Below are 19,196 nucleotides of genomic sequence, written 5' to 3' on the forward strand. Positions count from 1 at the left end.
TTAAATGATCTTTTGCTAGAAGATGTTGATATGCAATATTGTGAACTTCATTTGCAGCTATTGTGTCGGTGGAGGGGAGGTGAGTTGCAGTGTGRTTCTTCTGCAATGATTTCAGAGAGCTATAACCAAACAGAATTTATAAGCCTCTAGAATTTGCATTGGGCTTCCTAGACAAAAATGTAATAAACTTGCACTGCACATACAGCATACTAGAAGTATTGAGGGGGAGAAAAAAGGTTTTTTAATATTAAAACTAAGATTTGTAAGAATGAAAAATTGGCCTTAAAACAATGAATTGATATGCACATGTGTCTCTGCCTGAGAGAACAAATGACGTGTGACAGATTACTGTGGTACTGGAAAATGCTCCGTTACGAGTGATGAGTGTGGTACAGAGCTTGAGTGGAATAGGAATGGGGTTTGCAGTTGTAAGCAAGCACTTAAAGCAAGAAAACACTGGCACGATGTGCTCGGTGCAGGACGTCTGCCGCAGCCCGAGCACTGGGGCCCTGCGTGCCGCGGCCCGGTGCTCCGGTTCCCCAGCACGATGGTTATCGGCCTGGGTGATTAGGAACCACGCGTGGATTTTCAGCAACGTGAGGCTCCTCAAGGCTGGTTCCTCACGGCCTCTCCCTGGCCAGCTGGCTTTTCCTTACACCGCAGCAGGCAAGAGCTGCAGCCGGTGGGTGCRGAAGCCAAGGCACTCCACTTAAAATAGTGAGGGGTGAGCTGAGGAAAAGATGCGTGGCCTGTGAAAAGGCACCGTGCCTCTTGCCGAAACGGTGCTGTGAACAAAATGACAGCCAAAGAAGTTGCAGTGCTGAATAGGTCCTGTTGAAATGGCAGTTGCTGTCATTTGTGTGAAAGGGAAAATGCCTGCAGTGTTACTGGTAAGTGTTAATTGCTACTGAAATCAGTTTTTTTAACTGATGCTGCCATAGCACAGGTAATTAATCTCTTCCGTAGCAATTCATGGGAGGAACGAGAAAGAAGGGAAGTTATTTTTTTCAAATCTAAGGACTTTTTTTGCAGGTCCTGCATTTTTATTATATATTGTGTAAATCTTGCATTTGATTTGGATGTAGTTTCCTTACTACTTAATCAAATACAAGAAGTTGCTAGTGAATGTCAAAGCAATGTCCAGATGTTTTCTTCATGCACAAGTCCCCTGCTATGACTTCCCCCCCAGCTCCATTACCACATAACACAGATGTGGCAATTTTCAATAAGAGCTAATTTAAAGGACTAATAATACTTGTTATTAAAAAAAAACCTCTACAAAGAACACCTGTGGCCTAAAATGAAGGCTTTGAGACCTTTCACCTTGTCATAATAACCAACTGCATCCTCATAAAAATGGAAAATATGGTGATAAACATTTTCTKCCCTTTTCTAAGTGTTTACAAGGCTTATCCTGAATAACACTTTCGGGTTTGCTGTGCACATAGGCATTAACTTCTCATAACAGACATAGATGTTGAAGTAATTGCACAAAGAAACCACCCATCTTCATTAAAACAATAAGATCTCACAACAAAATGGTGCTTCTTGGGAGCTGTGGTTACAGCTCAAGTACACAGGTGTCACGTTCATTTGATATTTTTATAGATGGTTGACTACCTGGTTGTATGTGGTCATGGATTGTTTCACCCCTGCTGGTTTCAACTTGTTTTTTGATTGAAAAAGTGTTRTATTTCAAACATAAATGCAGTGTTAATATGGAAAAGCTCTTTTCTGTTTTGAGAGCAACACGCTGCCTAATTTGGTCTGGTATTGTAAATGCTCTAATGCAACCAGAGCTTCTGGGTTTGGTGCAGTGGTTGTTGGAATATATTACAAAGTGTCTCTTTCCCAAAAAAAGAAAAAAATGAGTCTAGAGAATAATGATCTGGCCCTAAAGACATTATTGTCTTGACACATATTGATTGCCATTTTTAGCGCAGAATAGAATTTGGCTTCCTTAAACTCCTTTATTTAGAATTTAATAACTTTTAAAATGTTGCGTGACACGGCAAATTGGCAAGGGGATAAGGAATGCTTTGCTGCTGGAGACTTGTGTTAAAGGCTGGYGTTAAGACCAGCCCACTGCAGTGTGCAATAATGAGTGAATATGTGGGCAAAGCTCAGTTCTATAAAGCAGTGAGCACTGTCTATAAGGCATATATCTGCATCTTTGAAGATAGTAGGTAGCAAATAAAGTGCATGCAGAAATATAAATCACTATGTGATATGCTTCTCTGTGTATGTCTCCTTTATTTTATTATCTTTTATTTTTGTATTTTTTTTGTCTTGATTGCCTGCTTTGGGTCTTCAGCTCCTTACCTAGGCTGGGTTAATAAATTCAGGGTCTCTTCTACCGATGTTATAAGCAAGGCCCATCCACCAACAACACGTGCAAGACCTTTTGCTTTTAAACCCAAAACCAAATAGCTTCAGAGCAAAGGGCTGGAAGGAGCTAAGCTGTGGATCCGAAAAAGCAAGTTACACTGACCAGGAGGCTTCTCCGCTCTTCACTAGAGATCCGTGCCTCTGGAGGATAATGTGGTCGGTCATGGCGTGATGGAAGCCAAATAACAAAGTGTTGGGAGGAAAACATCCCCCATTGAATGGGGCAAAAATTGAGGGCTTTGTGTGTGTCTGCTGAACAAATTCCCTGGCTCAGGCAGGTCCCAGCCAAGCGTCTGTTAGTGCTACATCCTACTTCTTGGAGATGAGTGGAAATCTGAGCTTTACGTGCTGCAAAAATCACAGGAAAATATTGTCTTTACAGAAACTTTGCTGAAAAAACGTGTTTTTTTTTTTTCCTTTTCCTTTTAATGAAGATAAGAAGAGGGAACATTTCCCTTAAAAACAGCAAACAGGAAAATGTTACTAGTTTTTTTTCCTCCCCCCTCCTCCCCGCCAACCCGCCTTGGAAATACCCTTTGCTAATGACATGTTTTTTCTTTTAAGCAGATGGAAAAATATGTGTATGACATCTGTATTCTGCCTCTCCCTCTTCTCAGCTGCCTCTGGAAGATAATGTAATATGCTTCAGTCCTTCTCYAGCCTTGTAAAGAACAAGTCTTATCTTGCAGGTATTGTTGTAAGATATGAGATCATGATCCAATACGGAGTTTATCGAACCTTGTGTTTGCTCAGGATCACCTTTGAGAGCAGGGGGCCCCGGAGCTCCTGGCCTGTGTGGCGGCGGAGATGCTCATATGTTGTGCTGAACCAGGGAACATGCACAGAGCAGCTGGGGTACACAGACCTTGGGTATCTGCAGTCACTTCATGTGGTGAGGATTTTTAGCTTCCACCCGCATATTTTATATTCTGCGGGTCAGCTGCATGAAGAAAGGAGCCTGCAGTGCCGAAACCTTATTCACAGCAACCTTCTAGCTCGCTCGTGTGCAGTTTAAGCACTGCCGTGGCTCCTCAGTCTTCTCCTCAGCTCACACGGCTGGGAATGGCACCTTACAGACATGTGGGAATGTTCGTAATGAGTCGTATCATTTGGTCACACCGAGATAACAGGGGAGCTAATTACAAAGGTAAAAAGCCGAATTTGAAGATGTTTTTGGAAACCAAGCTTGGAAACCTTGTCAGGAGTCAGAGGGAGTAAAACAAGCCCAGGCAGATGCTCACTGCACTTTCAAAAACACTGTTGAGCATTGCAGTTCTGGATTTGCTCCTTTTTAATATCCAAGAAACAAATTTAAAAGGCTCTTCTGCAATGAAATATCTCTATCTAAGTCTAATTGTTCCCATAGCAAGTAGAGTATCCTAAGTCAACCACAGACAGGCTGAGAGAGGAGGGAGAAATCTTCMTATCTTGGTTTATCATAGATGTTGAGATGTTTGTTCAAATATATATTTTTTTATGTTCTGCTTATGCATGTTGATATAAATTCTTTCTTCTCGTGTTTTATCTCTTGCATGGAGGAAGTTGATTCAATATCCAAAATAAGATTTTTTTCCTTACGTTGTGCTGATATTTTCAGTTTTTGGTAGGCCCTTACTACAAATCTCATCATCTTCACCAAATACAAATGGTTGATAACTGGATACTTACTGTCTAGTGCCAAAGATCCTCCAGGAAACTAGGAAATGGAGAATTGAATATCACAGCTATACAAGGAATTTTAAAATTTCTTGGAATCTGAGGCACTCCATAGATGACAGCAATGTGAATTGGGTGCTATAAGCAGTTTCAAAGGCGGAGCCTGAGTTTAGATATTTATTCTAATATATAGTTATGTATTTTTTGTGTCTTTCCAGACTAAGCAAATATSAATAACTTTCAAAGAAGGTAGAAAATGTGGTTTTGGTGCCTAAGWATTAACATGCGTCTACAGTCTGGCATTGGAGTTTGAAATCGTTGACATTATTTTTCTAAAATCACCCAGAAAGTTGTTTTCTTCTAGAGAGTTGCTTCTTGTTAAGAAAATACATTACTTTTTAAAAAATCATTTCCTCTTGATATTCTCTTTTGTAATCGCATCTGCAAGAAAAATGCRAGTTAGGAGCATTAATCATTTGGGAGTCTTGCATATAACTCTTTGAAGACAAAGTGCTGCTTCTGCTGACTGCAGACTTTTTGCCCAGGGTGGTTTCCTCTTTCCACATAAATCAAAAAAACCCCATACTGCTGTTCTTCCCAAATCAGGCAGCGGGGGAGGGCAAACCCACAAGGAATAAATAGCTATTTTTCCTATGATGTCACAGCTATTAAAAAAACCAAAAAAAAAAAAAACAGCAACAAAATCTTTAAGAATGTTGAGAAATACTGTTTAAGCTGAATGAATGAGAAATAAAGTCAAATTCTCTCAGACATGCAAATTTGGTGAGGGGGCAACATAACAAAAACCCCCCAGAATGAAGGGGAAATAAAGAACATCCCCACAACACTTCCAGAGCAGTATGATTCCAGTTTATGAAAGTCTGTCCAGACTAGAATTGTTTAGGATTGGTTTCCAGTTTATGAAAAAGTCTGTCCAGACTAGAATTGTTTAGGATTGGTTTCGAGGCTTCTACTGCCTCTCTATTTGTTCTCTGAAGGATATGTACCAAATCATAAGTTTTATTAGCAATATTTGTTCATTTATTCCTTTCCCTGATTCCTGATTTCCATAGAGGATCTGTAGGTGATGGGCAAAAACCAGCTGCAGTGCAAAGACTTGCGTCTCAAAAGGTGAGAGGGGTTCATGGTGGAGAACTGGTGTCCTGTTTGGGAATGATTTTTCCAGTCTATCGGATGTCACAGAGCCTAACTCAGAAGTTCAGGTTCATTCCCTGCTGCTGCTTGTTAGAGACAGAGGATCAGCCAGYGTGTGTGAAACAAGCAGCCAAGGGGAGATGTGGGAGGTGAATCCCTCATCCTGTGCTCCTTGTCCTTCTGGCCACCTCTGAGCACCTGTGATCGTCGCCACCTGCCGCCACAGAGGAGCTTCTGTGCCAGGTAAGGGCTTTTTTCATCTCCTTGGGGGCAGCTGAGCGACGAGCGGTCAGAGCAAAAGAGCAGTGAGCAGAAAGCAGAGCTCGGGAGCAAAGAGCAAGCAAAGCTTGTTCTTGGTAGGTGACTTTGTGTGGGAGTTGCTGATATTCACAAGGCCCTGCCTCTATTAGTCCTGCTATTGGCATGTAAATCAGTAGATCAAATGAAACTTGTTTTGATAAGTGATATTGGCACGTGGCTGCCCTGATATCTAATTATTACCAGATAATATCTAATACAGTGTATTTATTCCTTGGAGTGCTGCTGTTAGAAAAGCTGGTGCTCCTGCCCTGTACCAGAGGGAAGAACTAGTGGGATTTATCTGTCTTGACAAGCTGCACCTCTTGATCTTCGCTGTCACCTGCGTGCAGGTTCAGGGAGCCCGGCGAAGAGCAGCTGCCAGAGCCACGGCAGGACGGCACCGGGCTGGATAGGCAGGAGCCCAGCCACATTCCCATTTCCACAGACTACTGCATGTGACAGGCAGAGGCTGTTTTGAGGAGCAAGGTCTTGACCTGGTGGATAGTGTTGATCAAGTGTTTTCATATTGACTCAGTCTGAAGCAAGTGTGATTTGGGGAACAGTTTTTTCACTGTAYTCTTTAGCCAGCAGTGTGGTTGCTGGAGGTGCAGCAAGGCTGTGGGTGTAGGCGAGTTGACTACAGTTCTGCAGAAACATTGTGGAGGAGCACGGAATTCAAGRGGGGGTCTCCTGAGCCCTGCAGGGGCTTCTCTCCTAGGTCTTTTCAGCAATCTTTTCCCTCTGTATGTTCCCTCATACCTTGGCATGACTAATGCTCCCAATTAACATGAACTAACCTCTAGCATTTTAATATAAGAACACTATAATTTATGTTCTAATATGGAATTTAATTTTTGTACTTGTCTGTCATGTTCCAGGCACAGGAATGGGTCAAGGAGCAGGTGAGGCTGTCTGGGGAGCACTGTTTGCAGCCCTCCATTTGCTCATGAGTTATAAATCCCTTCTTGAACTTTGTGCTCTTGGCTGAAGCTGTGTCAGGGTGTRAGAAGTTGTTCTCTGAGGCTGTGAGTTGAATCTGAGCCCCTGAAATGGGGAATGAAGCAACAAACGGCAACTTTCTGAAAGTTGGAATCGGCTCCTTTGACTCATTTGGTGAAAGGTGCAAACAGGCACAACTGGACATGCAGGCAGTGCAAAGGGATTAGGGTGGCAATTGTGCCCGTTTGTCACATCTGATCCTTGCTTCTACGGCTCTGTGTGATGGGAGTTCGTAGCAGTTCTCTGTGTTTGCTATAACTACTTCAAAAACCATAAGGGAAAAAAAGCCATAGAAAATGAAAGTACATGGATTCTGGACTGAGATCACGCTAAAGAAACTTTATTTTATGCTATGTATTCAAAGCCTCTGCTTAACCAAAAGGCTGATGCCCCAGAGTACCTGTGTCCTGGCCATGCAGTAATGAGGTCAGAAGCAATGTTTTGCTTTCCCCTACCTTCTAAAAAGTACTGTTGTGCCTTCAGTACGTGACCGTGCAAGCCCAGGGCCCGGGGGCACTGCCCCTGCCGGGGACGGCGCAGCTGCCTGTCTGTGCATGCAGGATTGCTGTGCGCTTTTGCAGCCTCGGGGCAAGCAAAAGATCTAAACCCTACCCCACCCTTTGCCCCAAGGTTGCTGCAACGTCTCCATCCCAACTGTCTGCCTCGCGGACGCTTTTCTGGAAGGCAGACTTGCAATGCGGCCTCAGAGAGCCCTGAACTCCTYCAGAGGGACAGCTCACAGGTGCCCCTTCCCAGGACAGTGGGTTTTTAAGTTGACATGCATCTCTTTGCACTTGCTGCAGTTATTTAAAGCCTACATGTAAAATGATCCACATTAAGCCAAAGAGCATATTACGAGGGGCGTGCTAGCAGCACGCGTGCGCTAAACTGGAAGTGACAGCCTGACCCAGCACTGCGTTTTAAAAGGGCAGAGCTCCAGAGCTGGAGTTGGGATTCTGCTTTAATTGGGCCATTACCTAACCTTCAAAAGCTGTATTTTCTTCCTCCATGCAATGCTGGAGGAAGGGCCTGCTGGAGAAGACAGACAGGAAGGGCCCTATCTGATCGTTATCTGGAGCGGACGAAAGCCATGCGTTGCTTTTTCCTTTTGACATGTGCAATTAGCTTAGCTCGTGTGGAAGAAACATGTCAAGGTAAATGGCAGCCTCTGTCTCTCCCCTTGCTGCTCCCCGGCAAGGTCTGTCGTTTGCTCCTTGCATGAAGAGCTATTCAATCACCTGTTGACAGYGGTATGCCCCTCATAAAACTCGTGGCGTCTCCTGATTATATTCTGTCAGGAGATACCTCTGCCTAGACRGTGCGCCAAGCCGCAGCCTGCTGTCCCCGCTGCGCTGTTTTACAGACTGAGTGCGCCCCGCTCTCCTCATAAAACTCTGCCTGAACCCGAGGGCTCCTGCGTCTCTCTGCTTGGTGCTTCACCTGCTGCCCTCCACTTGAAAAGAAGCTTTTCCTTTTTTATGGGCTGGAGCAATTTCTGTCTGTGGCACACGGCATCTCTGATGCTCGTGACCAGCGTGTTGCTGCTGCGGCCGCTCCTGAGCCGGCCACTCGGGTCTGTCCGCAGCCTTGCTGGGCTGAGGCAGGGCCGCAGGCCCGCTCCGAGCGGCAGCTCCAGAACTGCTGCCCTTTGGCATCACCTCGTGTGCTCGGCCGTGCTGTGGCCTTCCCATGTACCTGCGCGAAAACCACCCTAAACTGGTGCCACCCTCCATGGCTTTGCCCAGAAATGCCGCTCGTGCCTTTCCCAGCRCTTGGAGAGGTTGCGTATTGAAGGCGTCAAGGGCGTGAGGCACCAGGGCCTGCGCCGCTGGCCTGCTTGTCCACACAGCGGTGCCCCGGGGCTCCCCGTGGTGTCTGGGACGGGTTTTGTCTTCTCTGAGCGGTGTTTGGAGGTAAACAGAAAACCAGTTGAGCCATGGGTGACAGAGATCAGATAAGGTGGTGGGGAAAAAGGGAAGTATCCATCATTCACTGATGGCAGCAATCGAAGCAATGCTGGATTTTATGGCAGCTATTACATGGTTTAAACACTTTTAGTTCCAATTTACAAAGGGGAAAATTGAGGCATGGGGGAAGTCCAGTGACAACCCTGAGGGCCGTAGGGGATCCTGCAGCAGAGCAGGGGCTCCCTGCAGGACCTCACTGCGCTCCTCACGCCCCGGCTAGGACACTGCCTGCGCCGCCTTCGCCTCCTGCCTCCGCAGCCCTGCGCAGGCCCTGGCCTCCATTAGGTGCTGATTGTTGCCTAACTAGTTCCTGATCTCCTTCCCAAGCTGTCTGAGGTGCCCCTGTGGATGCACAGCCTGGACCATGTGTGGTAAGGAGCTCCTTAATAACCTGCCTGAAATGGGGCATGAGGGAGCCCCTTTAACCTTGTACTAAGTGTCGGAGTCCCAGGATTAGTGAAGGAGAAAGGTAAAATATCAACTTCTATGCTCACCATATGTAATATTTGTGTGCTGTATTTCCAAAGAACACTTTGGGAATTACCAAAAAGTATGTTTTGTTGTTTTAATTGGTGTGTGTGTGTGTGTGTGTGTGTGTGTGTGTGTGTGTGTAAGGGATGGCGAGCACAGGGAGGGGAGGTCAGGGGTGCTGTGGGCCAGGGGTGCCGTGGACCTGGCGTGGTGGGTGCCAGTGCCCATCGGAGGCAGCCACTTGGGTTGTCTCCCTCATCTTTTGGAGGCAGCATTTGCCCTGTGGCATGATCGGTAATCGGAGAGATCATTTGTGCTTTTTTATCACTGCAAACATTGCCAAAGGGCCTGCTCTTTAACACTGTGCAGAGCTGAACTGGGGAGAGAAACCATTAGCAGCCAAGTTCAGTCTTTATCGGTCCCTGAGCAGTTATAGGGAGGCAATTACACTGCGGCAACCCGGCCCCAGCACTTCCAGCACCTATACCCTCACCTCTCTTGTCCCTGCCTCACCGGTTATTTGTGCTTCTCTCTTTTGCAGCYGACTGGAACACTAAGCAAACAGCCAACATTAAGCTCTAGCATTTTGCTTCTTTTTGAAGCTTTTGCAAATCGCAATCTATGAGAAAGGTAAGGAAAAGAGAAAGAAAAACCAAAGTAAACCTGCTAAAAAGCACCCAAGCGACCCAGGCGGGCCCCGCGCAGCCGCCGCTAGATGGTGCCCGCGGCGCGCGCAGGCTGCGCGGGGCTGCGCGGCGCTGCGCGGGGCTGCGCGGCGCTGCGGCCGCTCTCACGGAGCGGTGCGAGAGGAGCCGCTCCGGGAACACCACGGCCTTGCTTTTACCTGCTGATCCTTTCCTGAAGAGGCAAAGCAACCGAACAGCCTCCCCAAAAAAGGTTTTCTGTGCAGTGCTGAGACTAGTTATTTTAATATAACAAAGGACTGCTTTAAGTTATGTAATGACACTGGCATTGTATTGATATGAATGAAGAATTAACTTTAAAAGGTTGCCCTTGGTGCAGAATGGGTGGTGCGCTCGGATCGCTCTATTGATTAGTTTAGATATTTCAAGTGCTGCATTTTATCTTGCTGGCCACCTGGTAAATTTGTCATGATGATACTTGCAGGGACAAATTGACGTCGTTTATGTTCCCAAACCTTTTTGGCCTATTTCTTGGTCTCTTATTGCACCTCTGAGCTGTACAGTATTGTATGAAGGAACAGTGATAACTCCTGCTTAAATAAGCATGATGTGTAATGTCTCTGTTGGGCCGAAGCACCAGTGAGAGGGTTTGCAGTGTGAAATGTGCATCACACTGCTGCTGCTGGGGCTGAACCCTGGGCCGGCTTTTGGGAGGACTCCAGTCTTCCCGTCCCAGCTGAGTGATGGGGGAGGYTTGTCAGGGTTCCTGTCTGCTCCCAAACCGGGAGCCAGTTTCTTCTCTGAGCTGGCTCCGGCCTCATAACCTCAAAGTACTTAAGGCCTGGGGAGCAGGAGGGGTTTTGACTGTGCACATCCCTAAAAGGGGACAGGACATGTCGCATGGACCCATTTGTAGTCACACGGACCTGCACGGAAGCAGTAGGGTGGATGTTCACTTATTTGTACTATAACATTGCAATTTAAAAAAATATTTCCCTAGACATGCTGTGGGAGAGGGAGGAATTTGTGCTGTGTTTCCCCTGGGAGCTGGGAGTCGCTCCTGCCCATGCTGCCACAGCGGAGGCCTCAGCTGCCGCCAGAGCAGAGGCCTGTGTTGCTGGAGGGAGGCAGCGGCGGCAGCCGGCTCGGCGCTGCGGCTCTGCAGCCTCCTCTAGCCCTGCCGGCGGCTCCTCCGGTTTCTGCCTCTGGTTCCCCAGGTTTACAGAGCCAGCTTTTGGTCTCTGCACATGCTGCATTGCCACCCCTTGCTAGCCTGAACGCGGGCTGSCAGTGGGAATACGCGCGCCGCTTCAAATCTCCAACGCGATGGAAAGGCTGGAGTTCAGCCGCAAAGAACAGCGGATTCTGCGAGGGGGCTGTAATGCAATTAGCGTTATTTGCCTTGGCAGCCCGCGCGGGGCCTGCGTGGGCCGCGGGCTCGCAGGCAGCCTCCGTCCCGGCAGCCAGAGCCAGGAGGAGCTGGCGGCGGTTTGTGCGTCTGCAGCCTCCCCTCGTGCCCTGCTGCATCCAGCAGCCGGCGTGTCCGGGCTCCCGCGTGTGCCCCGCRCCGCCGCCGTCCCTCCGTGCGGCACGGGAAACCGCTCGGCACTGCAGCTSCCTGAGCCCTCTGCGCTCCCGCCACAGTCCCCTTGTTTCTTGTGAGGGAAATAACRTGGGGCTGGTGCATCTGGCCTACTAATTGCTTTAACTGGCTGAAAAGATCTCGGTCTCCGCTTGAAAACTTAGCGGAATAGTGTTACCTTCAGATCCTGCCCTCCCGGCAGCCAGAAAGTATAAACAAGTCTTTTTTTGTAAGAAAAGCAGCACAAAGTTTCCAGTATGCTAGTGGAGGTTGTGAGAGACAGGAAGTTACGGGCAAATTGATTTCACCATTGGGAAACTAGAGAATTTTTTCCCCAAGTAATAACTGCGAAGCATGCTAATGCTATTCAACATTAGTGCATTAAAGTGTGGCCTTATTAATTCAAGACATAAAGGCAACAAAATAAGCTGTTAAATTTAAAATATAATACATATATAATGAGAAAAAAATGTGTGAAAGCTTTATTCAAATGAAAATGCAGAATTGTTTGAGCTGGAGAAGTATCTTTTGTGCTGAGTTATGAGCATATGTAATAGATTTAATTATTAATTTCTCCATTGTTCTATGCACACAGACAGGGTTCAAGGCACAGTCATTCTCTGGCTTTCACAGATCTAATTTGTATAATTATTGCCTGAATAAAGAATTGCTGCCATTCCTAGCTCACTTTTTCCCTCTCCTAAGTGCTACCTTGCCGCTGCTTTCCAAGGGGAGAGCACCTGCCCGCGCTTCAGGAATCAGCTGATCACTTCCAGCACTGAGGCGCTCCCGATGACGCTCCTTTTCAAGCCTTTTTGTCTAAATGAATTATTGTGCATCCTTTTTAATTTCATTGAACAAATTGCATTTGTCAAGGTCTGGCTTTGTAAATAAATAGCTAGAGACACATGGATGCATATTGTGGCTGTTCAAGGTCTCTTGTTCTATTTATGGAAGCCAGATGAATGTGAAACAAAAGAGAAACTTTTCTCTAAAAGCAATTATCTTTCTGCATTCCCATCAGGATAATTATATTGCAGGGAATTTTAAGAAGTCATACAAGTAGAATTGAATACTTAAAATCATGGCTGAATTGATATGCAAAAGTTGAGCTGTGTGGGTTGCCTYGTTCCAACACGAGGCACCATCACTGGCCCTTTGCTTCCAACTTCACACCTAAAACATGGTTGCACATTCATATGAAGTCAGGACTGGAAATCCAAGAGTTTTTAATAAAAATGGTGAAATACTTGGAGAAGTAAGTGGAGAACAACTTTGTGAACATGGAGGTACTGTCATTCAGGCATTAATGAGCTGGGGCTGCAATCCCCAGATATTTTTAATCCTCATCTCATACTTCAGAGATGTGCTGCACTGTTGAAACAGGGCCTGTTCCTTGCTTCTCAGGTCGGACAGGAACATGCAAATCAGATTTAAAACCAGGCTATGAAATGCCGTATTTAACCCAAGCTTGGCAAAATGCCTCAACAAGTCCAGTGATGCCCATAAGTCCTGATGCCGCAGCCGGTGGCTGTGCAAAGGTGAACCCAGAGCGGTGTCCTTAGCTCGGCCACAGTCCCAGGCACAGCCCTGCGTTGGCTGCAGCCTCGTGTTTTCTTTTCCAGCAGAGCTGTTTTGACAGCCCCATGTTGGCATGTCTTTCCTCGCTGTCTGGGTGCGTTGCTGCTCCACCCCTTGGGAACACATCYTCTTGCTTTCCCTTCCCTTGCCTCCAGCTCACCCCCAAAACACAGAGCCGTGGGCCTGCTGCGCCCACACTTCTGTTCAGTACAACCCTCATCTTTCCTTTTTCTAGAGGTCTTGTTGGCACTAGGGATCCCTTGCGTTCAGCCTTGGGCAGGGCTTGCTGGGACAGTTTCCTCTGCCTCCCTCCTGGTATCCCATGACGCGGCAGGAGGTAGGTTGCCATCCATGGATCTTCCTCGGGAAATGTTGTTATTTTTATGGAGGGAGGTTAAGTCTGGACCAGCATGATATTTTAATGGTCTTTGGTTTTTTAGCGAATTTTTTYCCCTTTGCCCCCAATAATCTGCAAATCTGTTACTAATCAGAATATGATCCATATCCTCAGCCAGTTTCTACAGGACTTATTGCTATTACATCTGGCCACGTGTCCTAAGTGGGGGAAAAAAAYCCTCCACTAAAATCAGCTGCACTTTGAATGTGTCCAGTCCTTTTGGCCAGACTCATTCTGGTTCATGAGAAACAATTATCTCCTGAGCATCGCATTAGTATTAAAGATCCATAGACATTAGTGTTTAGGCAATATACCTTCTTCTCAGCTCCAGAAAAGATGTGGGATAATTGATCTGAATATACTCCAAATGTGCATATGTCTTTATTTATGAATTCCRATGTGGATTGTTTGGGAGGATAAGGAGGAAGAAAAAGAAAAGCAGGCAAAAATGATGAGACCTCTCACTGGCTATTTCTGTTAATGATAGTTAACCCTCTTCCCTTGCAAATGAGTTGTGAACACTACCCCTGTGTTAATAGGCTACGTGGCAAATGTGAAGCCTCCAGAGCTGGGATGTCTTGGGATTATTCTGGGCCTGTATCTTTCCATATTACTTGGATGAGGGCAGTAGGATGGAGCATGTCCAGCTGTGCCCAGCAGCCCCATGGCAGAGGGTCAGCACAGGGCCTGGACCTGCACCTCGCCAGCAGCATCACCACATGTGTTAAGTGGTGGGGGAACTTGGTCCTTATTCATTTCTATTTTCCTCACTGTGTTCAGCTTCACCCAACAGGGGAAAACAAGTCTCTAAAAGCACCTCTAGCTTGTTGCAAGGCCTGCACGTGCAAGGGGCCAGTTCTCACACGGCAGCRAGGGCCACGGGCTGCCCCAATTTCCTGCCGCGCGCCCAGAGGGCCGCCCATGCCGGCTTCAAAGGTAAACAATTACCTTTTATTATCGCACATGGCTTTAGCTCTCCCAGTTTCAAATAGCACATAATCACAAGTCTGTGATAACATTTACTCCTGATGAGAGAAAATTTACCAAGTACTAAATTGCTGCTGAGATGACGGGAACACGAGCCAGGCAGGAATTAGCTCGGCTGATGAGTCAGCAGATGGTAATGTCTTGCACCGCGCTGCATGCATCTGCTGAGTGGTCCATCGTTGAATCAYCCTAAATATTTTTGTGTTATTACCCCTACAGGAACAAGCATCAGAAAACTTTTGTGGGCCTGTATTATGTATGCATAAGCTATTTTAAAATAAATATATGCAGGCATATAACAAGTGTATGCATTTAGGTATGTAGGTAATTTTCAGCTAAGGGAAGGATGAGCAACTAGCAACTATTTAAAGTAAAACATGCATGGAAATGCTAATAGCAATTGCCTGCATTTGGTGTTTAAGAGGTGATTTAGCTCTGCTCAGTCGTGGTTGTGAGGAGCCTGGGAGTGTGACCCTACATCCATGTTGTCCCTGAGTCTGCACACCAACCAGCCTGGCCAAGCTTGCAGATTAGGTGCAAGTTCACTAAAGGTTTCCCAGATCTTGGAAATGAATTCCTCAAGAACCAAAGTGGCAGCTGTGGGGTTCTGCGTTTGAGAATATCATCACTCTTTCTCTTATGCCTGGGATGACAATATGTGGTCAGATAGATGCAGTGTCTAGATGTGATCAAGAGCATCATGAATTCAGCGGAGAGGGGCAAATGACTTTTTAAATGAGATCCTTTCTCAATTAAGACCGTGCAGTGGTGGGATCGCGTGCTGCCCTCGCTCTGCTGAGGACCTTCAGCAGATGACAGAGGACAAGGGCTGCAGGGGGGCTTTGGGAAGATGGAGAACTTTTATTTAATAGACTCCTTGTTGCACTCGCATTAACTCACTGTGGCAAAAGCAACTGGAATGTTTTAAAGTGCACTGTCTAATCCGCCTTAGCTTATTTAAACTTTTGCACACATAATTAACCAGCTGCATACGTGTGTGAGCTGCAGCCGTTCAGCACACAGCATCAAGGCTGCATCTCTTTGACACTCTCTCTCTCAGAGGTCTGGAGGTCAAAAGTTAATTCTGGAGAGAGAAACAAGAGCTCTTTAGGTTTGCTAAGAGAGTTGTTACGGTTTTGGTCTGGGTTTCCCCGCTCCCACTCATGTTTGCAAGGCTTGGATGTGTCATGCAAAGCTCTCCTGATGCTGGAGGAGAGCCGGGCTTCGCGGCTGCAGAGCAGCGCAGGCGGCGGTGGCTTCTGAGCAGTGCCTGGGACACCCTGGTGGGACACGTCCCCTGCTCGTCCCGACGCCGCTGGGGCGTCTGCGCCGGCTCTGTGTTGGACACCGAAAATAGCTCAAAGGAAATGATGCGAGCATCCCCCACAGGCCGTGTTTTTCACTCAAATGTAACGTTCTGCACAAATTAACTCCAGCGACTCTTCCTGAGGTACCCTGAAATAACAACTCGGTGTTTAATGAACGTGCTGGGGATTAAACTAGGCTGAGCAGTAGCTTGGTTGCAGAGTCCTCCCAGTAGCGGCTGTGCAAGAGTCAGGCCTTGTTTTCAGACCAAATAAGAAATCTCTCCTTTGAGGGCTGGTTTTTCAGTCCTCCTGAATTTTCCACAGGCCTGTAACCAAGGGAAGGGGCCTGGCAGGGATGCTCTCCTTTCCGCTAGTGCCCGCGTGTTGTGGTGCCATGCCAGGCCAGGTGGGTGGTGTAGTTTGCCTTTCTTGACCATGTGAGGCAGGAGGATGTCTCCGTGCCTGTTTGTAAAACCTTCTCCCATGTTGCTGTGCCTCTGAACCACTTGGGCACAGCACATTAACTCTTCTTGAAGCACATGCTGAAGAGTGCAAGTGCCAGAACATTTTTGTCAATGGTTTCCAAAAACGACGGAATTTCCTGCCCAGCTACATCAGATCAGCCAACAACTTTGTAATTGCTAAAAACAGCCTGTTGATTTTCCTCCCAAGTGCTTCAGCTGGCCTGGCTGAGCTTTTGCTTTTCCCCTGTCTCAAGATGTTTCTCTCGTCGTGTGCTCCACTGGTTTTTCGTGCTCGGCACATCGTGCAGCAAATGGCCTTGGGCTGATGCTGAGAGGGAGCTGCGGATCTGGACACCAGGAGCATCCTGGTTCCTGTCCCGTGGGCGACGTGCTGGGTGGGGCGATGGGGAGCCCCGAGCTGGGTATGCAGGGCCGTGACGAGGTGCGACCATGGGCTACCCCTAGGGAGAGAGGTAGCCGGGTTGACAGCACCACAGGAAGTGAAAGTAGATGAGTCAGGTGCGTCTCGACGAGACTTTTCTGCTGAAAAATTCATTCTGTAAAAACATTTATACTGTATTCTTTATTGTCAGCTAATCCTGCCCAAACTCATTAAATGGCAGCGTGTGGGTTACTCGCTGTCAGTGAAATTATCAAAGGCATTTTTCAGCTGGTGCACCGGGAAAGCATGTGCTTCAATGCCAACTAAAACAATAACGAGGAAATGTTATGATCAGACTTGACCAAGTGACCTTTCCCATTTTAGATTAGTTCTTAATTTCGGCACAAGGGTCATCCTGTGAGAATACTCACAATAAGTCACTGCTCACCTCTTGCATGAAAAAGAAGTGACTTATTAGAAATCTCACTGTACTCATTGCAGTTAATGAGATGTGGAAAGCTTTGTAATTTGATTTGCTGGACCATATGCTGTAAAGGGATACTGCTGATTTCATTCCTCCACATTTAATTTAAGCAGTATGCAATGGCTTCTTCGTATGGCTACTTATATAATAAAAATTAACTTGAAGTATAAAAAAAATACACCATTGTGGGGTTTATTACTCTATGTGGTTGAGTTTCAAGTGTTTTTCATTGAAACATCTGTAAGTAATGTGTAGGTCTAATTTTAAATCCTGGCAAATATTTTCCATTTAACATTTGGTTTTACTGACAGGCTTGGAGCGGTGGTTTTCAGAGCTTGTCAGCAGCAGATATGTATTTTCAAAGATAAACATTTTTTAATTGAAGATAACTGTAACTCAATACCTGCCTTTTCCTATCTGCCGTGTGTGTTAGTGGCTGCAAACAGCGGGGCAGGAGCAAGTCCCTGGTTGGTGCAAAGCGGCTGCAGGAGGCGAGCGGGTGCCAACGCGCATCCCTGTGCTCCGGAAGGCCACGGTGCCGGACAGTCCCTGGTGCTCTCTGTTGCAGGCGTTGACTGGGAATAGTTACACGTGGAGGGCTGCGGTGCCGCCTTGCGCCGCGGTGCCTGCCCAGCACAGGCTCGTTTCGGGTTATGTGGTTTTTGGTTGCAGACAAAATGAAACAGCTCTGCCAGGCGCGCTGGCCTGGGCGCCCGTGAGAGCGAGCGCGGAGCTGGCGGGCGAGCGTGCGCGGCCCCGTGGGGACAGCACTGCACGTGGCCCGGCCGTGCCCGTGGCTAGGGGCGAGTTYGGAGACGTGATGGTGGCAGTGTTTGGGGAGAAAAAGAAGGAAAAATAATTCTGGGAGACCAGCAACATGTGAGATGGGTGTCACCTCCAGGAAGCATCACAGGGGAGGTAGCCATTGCTGAGGTTTCCAACGGCTGGGCGTGTTTTAAGCCAGTCAACTGGGTAAATTTGAGTTTGGCTAGCTGGTTAAGTCAAGTTGCAGTTTTTGGTAAACCGTGGTGAGGGAGGACATGGAGAGTGGGAGCGATGGCTGGGCCAGGACGGCCACGCTGCAGCGTGGCGGCCCTCGCGGCGCGGCTGCGTCACCGCTGCCCGGCCTCCCTGTCCATGTTGCTGCCCGGCCTCCCCGTCCGTGTTGCTGCCCGGCCTCCCCGTCCGTGTTGCTGCCCCCTCTCCGCGCTTACAAACGTGGCCTGTTTCTCTGTAGCTCGGCAGCCGCCCTCAGCGCTGGGCTGGGAGCTGCGCTGGGGCCACTGGAGTCGTGGGGTCTGGAGCCGGGCATCACTTCCCGAGCTGGAGCTCCAGCCCATGTGCCCAGCACAAGCACCAGCCCAGTCAGGTCGCCGTGTTAAATACCCCATTTTCTCTAATCAAAAGTTTGAGCTGCTTGCGTTGAGGCTGGCGGCAGTTGTGGTTTAGCCACGGTGATTCCCTGTAAATGCTGGAGGAAAAGTGCAGCTTTACTCAACATAGCATCTGTTTTAAATGGCTGGTGGGTCGCTTAATTTTAATATGAGTGCAAGCACAGAGGCAAGTAAAAGCTAATGAAAACGCCAGGAAGATTTTGTTTGGATAGCCCACGGCAGCCCCAGTCTATCCTGAAGGGGGCAAAGCTTGCTTTGTAGCCAGGCCTGCAAAAGCCAGAAATCTAATCTTTCTACACAACTTATTTTATTGCATTTTTAATTTTCTCTTGCATTACTCTGACCCTTTTCTATAGCTTTTGACGCCTGGTGCTTAATTACTTATCATTAGCAATGTACATGGGGGCCTTCCTGCATATTTATAAATGTGATCATTAGTACATGGGAAGACAAAGACTTCTTTAAGACCATCATTACTTATTCTGTTTTCATAGAAATGTTCATTAGAGAAACTACCCACCTGGTTAAATAATTATAATTAAAAATTCGTAATCTCCTTTGCATTTTTAACTTGATCTCCAGGACGTGTGTGCACAGCTAAAGGAGTCTTGTTTGGCCGTCGTACTATCTTTTCATTTGGATTTGAGTTGTCAAGCTGATTTAAATGCTGTTTTGAAACTGTATACCCTAAGAATGATTTATGGAAAGATAGGTTATTAAAAAGAAAAAAGAAAAAGGAAGAAAGCAAGAAATCAGCCCAGCAATTATCTCTGAATCCATGAAGTGTGCACGCGCAGGGAAAGGTTGTAAAAGCCGTTTACTGTAAGGGGGTGGTTTGGAGTTAAAACAAAATGTCACCCAAGCCCCGTGCCCCATCCTTGGTGCTCGCCGCAGGCGTTGGGCTGCTGCAGAGCAGGTCCGGGGAGCTGCTGCTTTGGCTTTATGCTGCAGCATTTATTTCCTGGGAGTGCCGCTGTGGTGGGGTCGGTCCTGGTGCTCAGAGCGCGTGTGCCRGGAAGCGCGTGGGGCCGGTGCGGG

This window comes from Nothoprocta perdicaria, unplaced genomic scaffold (genome assembly GCF_003342845.1).
Source record: "Nothoprocta perdicaria isolate Ctin4 unplaced genomic scaffold, notPer1 scaffold_20, whole genome shotgun sequence".
Lineage (NCBI taxonomy): Eukaryota > Metazoa > Chordata > Aves > Tinamiformes > Tinamidae > Nothoprocta > Nothoprocta perdicaria.